The sequence below is a fragment of the Oncorhynchus kisutch genome, linkage group LG26 (genome assembly GCF_002021735.2).
Source record: "Oncorhynchus kisutch isolate 150728-3 linkage group LG26, Okis_V2, whole genome shotgun sequence".
In the NCBI taxonomy this organism is placed as follows: Eukaryota; Metazoa; Chordata; class Actinopteri; order Salmoniformes; family Salmonidae; genus Oncorhynchus; species Oncorhynchus kisutch.
Window position 1 is genome coordinate 29,262,677 of NC_034199.2, and position 13,073 is coordinate 29,275,749.

Here is a 13,073-nt window from a genome sequence, read left to right on the forward strand (position 1 = left end):
GATAGAATTTAGGTAGCCTTGCTCTCAGATTATCTTTGTTAAAATCCCAAGCACAATAAATGTAACCTCGGGATATATGGTTTCCAGTTTGCATAAAGTCCAGTGAAGTTCCTTGATGGCCGTCTTGGTATTCGCTTGCGGGGGGATATACATGGCTGTGATGATAACCGAGGCGAGTTCTCTTGGGAGATAATGCGGTCGGCATTTGATTGTGAGGAATTCTAGGTCAGGTGAACAAAAGGACTTGAGTTCTTGTATGTTGTTACAAATACACCATGAGTCGTTAATCATGAAACATACACCCCATCCCTTCTTCTTACCAGAGAGATGTTTGTTCATGCCAGCACGATGCACTGAAAATCCCATTGGCTGTACGGACTCTGACAGCATGTCCCCAGCTAGCCATGTCTCCGTGAAACAGAATATGCTACAATCCCGGATATCTCTTTGGAAAGCAACTCTTTCCCTAATTTCATCGACTTTGTTAACTAGGGACTGGAAATTAGTGAGTAATATACCCGGAAGAGGTGAGTGGTGTGCGCGCATACGAAGCCTCACTAGAAGACCGCTCCGGCACCCACTCTGACGGCGTTGTTTTGGGTTGGCCTCTGGAATCAGTGCAAATGCCTCAGGAGGTGCAGACAAAGGATCCGCTTTGGGAAAGTCGTATTACTGGTCGTAGTGCGGGTAAGTTGACATCTCTCTGATAGCCAATAGTTTTTCCCGGCTGTATGTGATAACACTTAAGGTTTTCTGGGCTAACAATGTAAGAAATAATACATAAAAAAACAAAATAGTGCACAGTTTCCTAAGGACTAGAAGCAAAGCAGCCATCTCTATCAGCACCCTCTTGCCGTCATTGGTCGCGGGCAGGCACTCCACCCACTTTGTGAATGCGCAAGTTACTGTGAGGAGATACTTGTTGCCTCTGGCCGACCTGGCAACTGGGCCGACCCAGTCGATCTGGATCGAGCTCCAGGGGTAAGACACACCCTTGCGTTGCAGGGGTGCTCTGTGAAGTGGCTTGGAGGGTTGAAACTGGCAGCAAACTAGACACCCCCTCATGTATTGTGCCCCGTCTTGTTCCATGTGAGGCCAGTAGCAATGTTTCAAATGTAGCCTTGACCCCCCTATGGCCTCCACATGGCTTGTCGTGGACATGAGCTATCATTATCTCCCTCTGTGTTTTAGGAACCACCCACCTTCGTGTGGCATCGGTTTCTGAAACATAAACCAGTAGGTAATCTAAAAGTGTGGGGTGCTGTTTAGTCGTGTGATCCTCCCAAAGCCAGTTCGGACAATGGGTGGTTGACAGGATCAGACAGGAAAGCCATCAAAGTGGTGAGGGACTCATCTTGGTATTGCATAGCTACTAGGTCTCCATTCAGGAATGAGTTAGCAACATATTATGTTCGTGTGAAGATGTTTCCCGCAGTGCTACATGGATACGCGTTACCACAGACACCATGGTCGCCTCAGTGATTATTGCATCTCGAGCATCGAACACCCAAGGGGTGCTGGTAATTGCACCAGATTCCACCATGATGTTGGCATGGTTGTTGCCAAGTTTGTCACGACCAGCTAATTTGAAGTGTCCCTTGACTTTCTTCCAATAAACCTGTATGCCGTGTTTGGTGACGAGGTCATTGCAGGTTAGAATAAGCTCGTTGTTTTTCACTTCTTTGCCACTTGAGGTGGTCATGTGCTTTTGTTTCCAAAACGGTAAGTGGCATAAGAAGGTGAGTCTGGCGTAGTTTGAGTCAGTGCAGATTGCCAGTTCTGACATGTTGTGTTTCACCGCCGTTTCCAGTGTGATAAGCAACTTCTGTGAACTGAAGCGGTTTGCACGGAATGTCATTGTGCCATACCAATCCCACACCAGCTTGCAAGTGGTCTAGATGACGGTAAGAACAGCCATCCACAAATGCCATCGGCATGCATAGGCATACGTTCTCTTCGAAGTAGTGATGGTTCGAAGGCAATGGCAGAGCTACGTCACGTGGGGGTGGTGCGAAGTTGGTTTGATCGTCACCACAGTGTTGAAGCCCCACCCAAAGGCAGGTTTTTCACTTTTGCGTAGTGGACTACTACATCATGGCTCTGCAGTGTCATAAGCCAAGCCACTCTTCTACTGTTGTGTACAGCACACTCAAATCAAATCAAATGTTATTGGTCGCATACACATGGTTAGCAGATGTTAATGCGAGTGTAGCGAAATGCTTGTGCTTTTGGTGCTGACCGTGCAGTAATATCTAACAGGTAATCTAACAATTTCACAACAACTACCAACTACCAACTACAACAACCAAGTGTAAAGGAATGATTAAGAATATGTACATATAAATATATGGATGAGCGATGGCCGAACGGCATAGGTAAGATGCAGTAGATGGTATAGAGCACAGTATATACATATGAGATGAGTAATGTAGGGTATGTAAACATTAGATAAAGTGGCATTGTTTAAAGTGGCTAGTGATACATTTATTACATCAAGTGATTTATTATTAAAGTGGCTAGAGATTGAGTCTGTATGTTGGCAGAAGCCAGTTAATGTTAGTGATGACTGTTTAATAGTCTGATGGCCTTGAGATAGAAGCTGTTAATCAGTCTCTCGGTCGCAGCTTTGATGCACCTGTACTGACCTCGCCTTCTGGATGATAGTGGGGTGAACAGGCAGTGGCTCGGGTGGTTGTTGTCCTTGATGATCTTTTTGGCCTTCCTGTGACATCGGGTGGTGTAGTTGTCCTTGAGGGCAGGTAGTTTTCCCCTGATGATGCGTTGTGCAGACCTCACTACCCTCTGGAGAGCCTTATGGTTGTGGGCGGAGCAGTTACCATACCAGGCGGTGATACAGTTCGACAGGATGCTGTTGATTGTGCATCTGTAGAAGTTTGAGTGTTTTTGGTAACAAGCCAAATTTCTTCAGCCTCCTTAGGTTGAAGAGGCGCTGTTGCGCCTTCTTCACCACGCTTTCTGTGTGGGTGGACCAATTCAGTTTGTTCGTGATGTGTACGCCAAGGAACTTAAAACACTACTGTCCCATCGATGTGGATAGGGGTGTGCTCCCGCTGCTGTTTCCTGAAGTCCAAGCTCATCTCCTTTGTTTTGTTGAAGTTGAGTGTGAGGTTATTTTCCTGACACCACACTCCGAGGGCCCTCACCCTGTAGGCTGTCTCATCGTTGGTGGTTATCACTGTAGTGTCGTCTGCAAACATAATGATTATGTTGGAGGCGTGCATGGCCACACAGTCATGGGTGAACAGAGAGTACAGGAGAGGGCTGAGAACACATCCTTGTGGGGCCCCAGTATTGAGGATCAACGGGGTGGAGATGTTGTTTCCTACCTTCACCACCTGGGGGCGGAAAGTCCAGGACCCAGTTGCACAGGGTGGGGTCGAGACCCAGGGTCTCGAGCTTAATGACGAGTTTGGAGGGTACTATGGTGTTAAATGCTGAGCTGTAGTCGACGAGGCTGGTTTTCTTTTTGTAGTCCGTGATTGACTGTCGACCATGCCACATACGTCTCGTGTCTGAGCCGTTGATTTGTGACTCTACTTTGTCTCTATACTGACGCTTAGCTTGTTTGATTGCCTTGCGGAGGGCATAGCTACACTGTTTGTATTCGATCATGTTTCCGGTCGCCTTGCCATGATTAAAAGCAGTGGTTCGCGCATTCAGTTTTGCGCAAATGATGCCATCAATCCACGGTTTCTGGTTGGGGAACGATTTAATGGTCACCGTGGGTATCACATCACCGATGCACTTGCTAGTAAACTCGCTCACCGAATCAGCGTATACATCAATGGTATTGTCCAATACTATCCGGAACATATCCCAGTCTACATGATCGAAGCAATCTCGAAGCGTGGAATCAGATTGGTCGGACCAGCATTGAACAGACCTGAGCACGGGCGTTTCCTGTTTTAGTTTCTGTCTATAGGCTGGGAGCAACAAAATGGAGTCGTGGTCAGATTTGCCGAAAGGAGGGCGAGGAAGGGCTTTTCGTATGCATCGTGGAAATTAGAGTAGCAATGATCCAGGGTGTTGCCAGCCCGGGTCGCGCATTCGATATGCTGATAAAATTTAGGGAGCCTTGTTTTCAGATTACCCTTGTTAAAATCGTCAGCTACAATGAATGCAGCCTCAGGATATGTGGTTTCCAGTTTACGTAGAGTCCAATGAAGTTCTTTCGGGGCTGTCGAGGTGTCTGCTTGGGGTGGGATATACACGGCTGTGATTAAAATCAAAGAGAAGTCTCTTGGTAGATAATGCGGTCGGCATTTGATCGTAAGGAATTCTAGGTCAGCTGAACAAAAGCACTTGAGTTCCTGTATGTTGTTATGATCACACCGTGACTCCTTAATCAGAAGGCATACACCCCCACCCTTCTTCTTACCAGAGAGATGTTCGTTTCTGTCGGCGCCATGCGTGAAGAAACCGGGTGGCTGTACCGACTCTGATAACGTATCCCGAGTGAGCCATGTTTCCATGAAACAGAGAACTCGGGAGCGGTGGGCTGTGTGCCCGTCTACGGAGCCTGACCAGAAGACTGCTCCATCTGCCCCTTCTGCGGCGCCGTTGTTTTAGGTCGCCTTCTGGGATCCGATCCATTGTCCTGGGTGGTGGTCCAAACAGAGGATCCGCTACCGGAAAGTCGTATTCCTGGTCGTAATGTTGGTAAGTTGACGTTGCTCTTATATCCAATAGTTCCTCCCAGCTGTATGTAATAACACTTAAGATTTCCTGGGATAACAGTGTAAGAAATAATATGTAAAAAAACTAAATACTGCATAGTTTCCTAAGAACGCTAAGCGAGACGTCCATCTCGGTCGGCCCCAAACAATCATGGATTCGTTGGCTTTTCAGAAGAGTCACAGGCTGGTGACATGTTTCTATGATCCCCTTTTGTCCGCCGACATAACTGGTAAAGTATTTGACTGCCCAGACTGTCGACAGAGTTTTTTTTCTCGCAGTCTGAGCACTTGTGTTCAGCAGGGTTGAGTGTTTAGTTTGCATAAGCAACCACACGTTTGTCTTGGTTGTATTTTTGGTACAACCCAGCACTAAGGCAGTACTCTGAGAAACTGATTTCCAAAAATGACATACTGTCTTTGTTGGGGTATACCAAACAGGGTGACTCACAAAGCAGGGTTTTCAAGGAAGTCAGAGCTTCGTCATGAGTGCCATCCAAAATGAATGGGGTGTCTTTCTGAAAAATACGGGTCAAAGGCTTTGACAAGTCGGCGTAGTTTTCAATGAATTGACGTGAGTAATTACATACTCCCAAGAAACTGCATACCTCATGAAGGGTTGTAGGTGTTTTAAAGTTACAGACTTCTTGGATTCTGTTAGACTGTGGCAGGATGCCCTCGGCACCCACCAGAAGCCCAACATAGTTTACCTTGGTCCTGCGCCATTGTCCTTTCATGATGGCCAACTTAGCCCCTGCCTCCCCGAGTTGGGTAGGAACGTGGTCCATCTCATTGAGGTGATGTGACCGTCTCACTTCTCATGAGAACATTGTCTATGTAGATTATCGTCCCCCTGGAGGCTGCGTCTGGCATTGCCTTGTGCAGGAAGATGTTGAACTCTGAGGGGGAGTTTGCATACCCATACAGGCAACGATTGAACGTGAAGAGCTCGTTCGTGAAAGAGAAAGCCAACTTGTGTTGGTCACGAGGGTCAACTGCCAAGGAACAGAAACGATTCGCCACATCGACGGTGGAGAAGTACTTGGCGTTTGCCACCTTTGGCAACTCTTGGGCGAGCTGTGTCATTGGCCAACGATACAACGGAACCAGTTTGTTGAGTTGTCTATAGTCAATGGTAAGACACCATCAGGCCACACGGGAGCGCTGTACGTACTGTTACCTTCCCTGATTATCTGTTTATCTAATAGGGAGTTGATAACCTCTTGTTCCGCTGCGTATGCTGCAAGCGGAATTTTGTATTGTCTCACAAACGTAGGAGCAGCTCTGTGTGGCATAGGAATACGCACCACGTGAATGCCCGTAACACCGCAAACCTGCCAGTTTCCCGACCATATCTCACTGTGTTTGTTAAACAATTCCCTCAACTGATGTCATTCAGTGTCATTGACAAGTGCGTCAGCCTCTGACAGTAGCTGTACTACCTGGAAACCAGGATATGGTTCGGCGACATTTTACAGATCTTCATCGGGTGGTGAAGGCAATTCAATGGTGGGAGATTCATCGGCTGTTACTTCACAAGAGTGTATCTCACATGCAGGAGGAGATGCGGTATTGTCCTCCGTGACGATGGAGTATATTAACAGGTCGTTGTCGGAATCGACATCCAGCCTGAACATCGATGTGTCGTCAAGTGGCAATTAAGGGAGTTATTGTGATTGCTTTTGACGGACAAGTAAACAGCCTACCTTCCTTGCCACATAGGTCTAGGGAGGATGGAAGAGGCTCAATCACGGGAACAATAAGTTCAAAATCATGGAAGGAGTAATCAGTCAATGTTCCAAGCTGAGTGTGCCGAGGAATAGAAATATCCGCCTGAGTCAGATTCTGTACCAGGAGGTGTGGATCTAGCGTTTAGTTCCAACAGCGATACATTGAATGGTAATATTGTGAACCTAAAGTGCCAGTCAAAAGTTTGGACACACCTACTCATTCAAGGGATTTTCTTTATTTTTACTATTTTCTACATTGTAGAATAATAGTGAAGACATCAAAACTAGGAAATAACATATATGGAATCATGTAGTAACCAAAAAAGTGTTAAACAAATAAAAATATATTTTAGATTTTAGATTCTTCAAAGTAGCCACCCTTCGCCTTTGCACACTCTTGGCATTCTCTCAACCAGCTTCACCTGGAATGCTTTCCCAACAGTATTGAAGGAGTTCCCACATACACTGAGCACTTGTTGGCTGCTTTTCCTTCACTTTGCAGTCCAACTCATCCCAAACAATCTCAAATTGGGTTGAGGTCGGGTGATTGTGGAGGACAGGTCATCTGATTCAGCTCTCCAAAACAAATAATATTCCCACTAAGCGCAAACCAGGTGGGATGGCGTATCACTGCAGAATGCTGTGGTACTGTAGCCATGCTTGTTAAGTGTGCCTTGTAAATAAATCACTAACAGTGTCACCATCAAAGCACCCCCACACCATCACACCTCCCCCATGCTTCATGGTGGGAACCACAAATGCGAAGATCATTCGTTCACCTACACTGCATCTCACAAAGACACGGCGGTTGGAAACAAAAATCTCACATTTGGACTAAAGGACAGATTTCTACCAGTCTAATATCCATTGCTCGTGTTTCTTGGCCCAAGCAAGTCTCTTCTTATTATTGATGTCCTTTAGTAGTGGTTTCTTTGCAGCAATTCAAACATGAAGGACTGATTCACGCAGTCTCCTCTGAACAGTTGATGTTGAGATGTGTCTGTTACTTTACTCTGTGAAGCATGGTAACTCTAATGAGCTTATCCTCTGCAGCAGAGGTATCTCTGGGTCTTCCTTTCCTGTGGCGGTCCTTATGAGAGCTAGTTTCATCTTAGGTTTGATGGTTTTTGCGATTGCACTTGAAAAAACGTTCAGTTATTGAAGTTTTACAGATTGACTGATGGACTGTAATTTCTCTTTGCTTATTTGAGTTGTTCTTGCCATAATTATGAACATGGTCTTTTATCAAATAGGGCTATCTTCTGTATACCACCCCTACCTTGTCACAACACAACTTATTGGCTTAAATGCAATTAGAAGGAAAGAAATTCCACAAATTAACTTTTAACAAGGAACACCTGTTAATTGAAATGCATTCGAGATGACTACCCCATGAAGCTGGTTGAGAGAATGCCAAGTGTGTGCAAAGCTGTCATCAAGGCAAGTGGTTGCTAGTTTGAAGAAACTCAAATATAGAATATATTATGATTTGTTTAACACTTTTTTGGTTACTACATGATTCCATATGTGTTATTTCATAGTTTTGATGGCTTCACTATTATTCTACAATGTAGAATAGAAGTAAACATTTAAAATAAACCTTTTATGAGTAGGTGTGTCCAAATTCTTGACTGGTACTGTATGTTATATATTTTTATCTCCTGTTTCAGGAAGTGATGTCACTGTGTACTGCCCCTATATATAATACCTTCCACCCCCACCTGGGATATGGATGCCCGACGAAGACCTAAGGGTCAAAATGGTATAATAATAATAATTATTATAATAAAATCACCTGGGAGCATGAGCAGCAGTGTGTGGTGTTTTCCTTTTTGTCTTCCACCTGTGTAATGATCATGCTTTTTATTCAGCTTCTTGATATGCCACACCTGTCAGATGGATGGATTGTCTTGGCTAAAGAAGAAATGCAAACTAAGAGGGATGTAAACAAATTTGTGCACAAAAGTTGAGAGAAGTAAGTTGTTTGGTGCATATGGAACATTCCTGGGATATTTTATTTCAGGTCATGAAACATTGGACAACACTTTACATGTTGTGTTTATATTTTTGTTCAGTATAGATTTCCAGCACCAAAAAGGGTTCCCCTATGGGGACAAACCCGAAAAACCCATTTTCTAGGAGTGTAGAGGGCAAGTCTGGGAACCAGCCTAAGTCTTATAGCCACGGGACTTCTCCTCTTCTGCTCTGTGTAACACCACCTGGGTGATGTCTCAGCATCTCTGGGCGCCAGAAAGGGGCACCACACACCACACGCCCTCTGCCTCATCAGGGCTGTATTCCTCCAGCTCCCATTCCTCTCACGCTTCAGGCGACTTCTCAAATTATGTTCTCAGAATATCAGGATTTGGCAGCCAGGTGAAACAAAAAAGCTGGCATTTTCAAACAAATACATTAGCCATTTAGCTAAATAAATATAGCAGACAGAGGGTGACCCAGAACCTGACCTGGGTGTCCAAGGGGCACTAATGGATGCAAAGCAACTATACTGGGCACCATAACCACATAGTGGAGACTGCAAACAATGATAGTTTGATTAGGATAATTAGTAGGCAGTCATCATTAGAACCATTTTCAGCCAACCCCATCCTCTCTGGGGTTACACATCTAGCTTATCACTCAAATTGCAATATTAAGACTAATCTAGATGACATATATTTACATTGTCAATTAATTGAATCTGTGAAATTAGTGTGTTTTCTTTCATCAGACAAAGGAGACTAAATGTATGCCATTCTATTCTTCCTAACAGCTTTGACTGTAAAGTTAGATTCTTTCCAGAAGGGGGCGGTAGTTGACCACCCCAAGTCCAGTCATGCCATCTTATACACTGCATGACCAAAAGTGTGTGGACATCTGCTCGTCAAACATCTCATTCCAAAATCATGGGCATTAATATTGAGTCGGTCCCCCATTTGCTGCGATAATGGCCTTCACTCTTCTGGGAAGGCTATCAACTAGATGTTGGAACATTGCTGCAGGGACTTGTTTCCATTCAGCCACAAGAGCGTTAGTGAGGTCAGGCACTGATGTTGGGCGATTAGGCCTGACTCGCAGTCGGCGTTCCAATTCGTCCCAAAGGTGTTCAATGGGGTTGAGGTCACGGTTCTGTGCATGCCAGTCAAGTTCTTCAACAAGTTCTTTGTCCGTCGGACTGCCAGATGGTGAAGCGTGATTCATCACTCCAGAGAACACGTTTCCACTGCTCCAGAGTCCAATGGCGGCGAGCTTTACACCCCTCTTGACCACACTTGGCATTGCGTCCTTCTCCCGACGTACAGTTCTTGTGCTGAAGTTGCTTCCAGAGGCAATTTGGAACTCGGTAGTGAGTTTTGCAACCGAGGACAGGCGATTTTTACACGCTACGCGCTTCAGCACTCGGCTGTCCCTTTCTGTGAGCTTGTGTGGCCTACGCGGCTGAGCTGAAAAAACTCCTGTGAGATAAAAGGCTCATATGAGTATGGATGTGAGAAAGCCACATAAATTCATTGGAGGGGTGGGATGTGATTATCACTAAACACCAGGACTGTTAGCAGACTGTAATGTCATATTCCCTTTTTAATATGGCTTGGCCGTGCAGAATCCCCTGAGTGGCTCTGCTTAGCCCTCTCAGCTGATCTACTGCTCAATTGATTCTGGAGCTGTGCGTGTGTGTGTGTCTACCGTATGTTTTCTGACACACAGCCAGCCTAAGGAGATAACCATACAAAAGCAATCAAATCACTGAATTACCAACATCTTAACACGTACTACCGCTCAGGCAATTATCTCCAGAAAGCAACACACACTCAGGCACGCACACACACACATACACACACACACACAATTAAATCTGTGATGCCAGTGTTCTGCTGTGAAAATGATTGCTTTTAGGGTAGTGAGTCCTGGGAGAGGTGCTAAATATGCTAATACAGATGTAAGGGGGAGCAGAGGTTCAGAGAGACTCTAAGCAATTACACTGTTCAGACCAAGGCCAAGAGGAGGGATGGCCCCAGTACCCCACCCCCAACACACACATCCAGCCCCTCACCTCCAGCCTGTTCCTCCTGAGAGACTGACAGGGTTTGTAACTCCCCTTAGCTAACCTATAGCTTAGAGGATGCTACTAGAAGGGCCTTGTTTTACATCCAACTGGCTGTGGAAAATTGTGATGTTGAGTATCACAGACAGTATAGACCACATGCAGCACAGGAAAGGATTTATAAAGTTGGAGTTGAAATGATTGTAATAACTTATTAATGGTGTTAAAGCAGTTAGAATAGCTTTGTCGGGTGATATTTATGAGACTAATTTAATCAAGTTTAATTGATGCATGAATATTTAAATGTTTACCTCTAACCCGCTGTAGTGTAGCAGCCTCCAGGGAAAGATAAGGGATCAGTAGGGTAGAGTCAACCTGATCAATGTTTTAAACCCTTTAAACTCTGTTCGTGCAAACATTTATGAAAATATCTGAATTATTGAATGACCACAATTTCTATTCAGACTTTTAGATTAGCCGTTTAATATCACATTATACTACAAGTGTACAAAATATTAGGAACACATGCTTTTTTCCAAGACAGACTGACCAGGTGAATCCAGGTGAAAGCTATGATCCCTTCTTGATGTCACCTGCTAAATCCACTTCAACCAGTGTAGATGAAGGAGAGGAGACGGGTTAAAGATGAAGGAGAGGAGACAGGTTAAAGATGAAGGGGAGGAGACAGGTTAAAGATGAAGGGGAGGAGACAGGTTAAAGATGAAGGGGAGGAGACAGGTTAAAGATGAAGGGGAGGAGACAGGTTAAAGATGAAGGGGAGGAGACAGGTTAAAAATGAAGGGGAGGAGACAGGTTAAAGATGAAGGGGAGGAGACAGGTTAAAGATGAAGGGGAGGAGACAGGATAAAGATGAAGGGGAGGAGACAGGTTAAAGATGAAGGGGAGGAGACAGGTTAAAAATGAAGGGGAGGAGACAGGTTAAAGATGAAGGGGAGGAGACAGGTTAAAGTTGAAGGGGAGGAGACAGGATAAAGATGAAGGGGAGGAGACAGGTTAAAGATGAAGGGGAGGAGACAGGATAAAGATGAAGGGGAGGAGACAGGTTAAAAATGAAGGGGAGGAGACAGGTTAAAAATGAAGGGGAGGAGACAGGTTAAAGATGAAGGAGGGGAGACGGGTTAAAGATGAAGGGGAGGAGACGGGTTAAAGATGAAGGGGAGGAGACGGGTTAAAGATGAAGGGGAGGAGACAGGTTTAAGATGAAGGGGAGGAGACAGGTTAAGATGAAGGGGAGGAGACAGGTTAAAGATGAAGGGGAGGAGACAGGTTAAAGATGAAGGGGAGGAGACAGGTTAAAGAAGGATTTTTAAGCCTTGAGACAATTGAGACATTTGTGCCATTCAGAGGGTGAATGGGAAAGACAAAAGATTTAAGTGTCTTTGAACAGGGTGTGGTAGTAGGTGCCAGCATCCCTGTGGAATGCTTTCTACACCTTGTAGACCGTGTCCCGACAAATTGAGGCTGTTCTGAGGGTAAAGGGGGGTGCAACTCAATATTAAGAAGGTGATCCCAATGTGTTTTACCCTCCGTGTATCATTTGATATGTTAGCCTAATCACCACATGGTATTCCCTTTGGATATTTAGGATCCATTATGTAATCAACAGAAATCAAACTAACAGGTCTGGAACTTATTTCATTCTTATAAAACTGAACTTTATTTCTTCTGCTGGAGATTTTCCTGCCATCCCTCTGCTATAGGAATCACACACTCTCCTGGATTAGTTTGGCCAACAGGTCTGTTCTGTCTGGCTATCTATTTTTTTCAGTAATTGGACATGATTAATTTTCATTGTTTTCACAAAGTTGTCAGTGAGAATTAATGAGGAGTCATTTTCTGTTCAACTGGTAGAAAGAAAGCGCGATGGCCTTCAGAATGATCCATTGTTTGAGCTCTCTCTCTTTCTCTTTCCTCCTCCTCCTGATGGTTGAGGTTAGGATATGTGTAGTGTGGTATGGTGAGGGACTGTCCAGTGTCCTCCCACCATATCAGCAGTAGAGAGCCAGAGGCTGGATGACAGACACATGTAGCACAGAGAGACATACTGTAGTGTGCTGTGTAGTGTAGTGCTCATATCAACTCTGACCCCTGATGATGTATGTACAATCATTCCTAATCTCCCATATGAGACCATGGTCAGGGCTGGAAATGACAGGGATCCAAACATCTTTGAAAAAGTAATTTCAGTTTGCGTCAAAGTCCCTTTATAGCCAACTGGCCTCTGTCTGTCTTTACTGTTAAAGAGACTGCTTATCCTCTATAGGAGGAGAATACATTAACACACTCGGCTACATACAATACTACACTACACACTCTCTGTGTGTTCAAAGCTCTGTCCCTCTCCAGACCTCTAATACACTCACAGAACCGCCTGTGTGAAAGCTGTGTGCATGCGCCTGCGTGTTTCTGGTCACTCTGGGTCTCTCTCTGACGGTCTCAGAGTTGTAATTCCTGTCTGGTTAAGTCATGTAGAGCATGCTGGGTAGTTTCGTGCTAAACAGCCTTTTTTGGGAATGTCATGTGAGTGCTTCGATGCCTTTTCCCCTAGAAATCAAGTCAGAGTTGTCTGGAAGCCTGGAGGTTATGGAA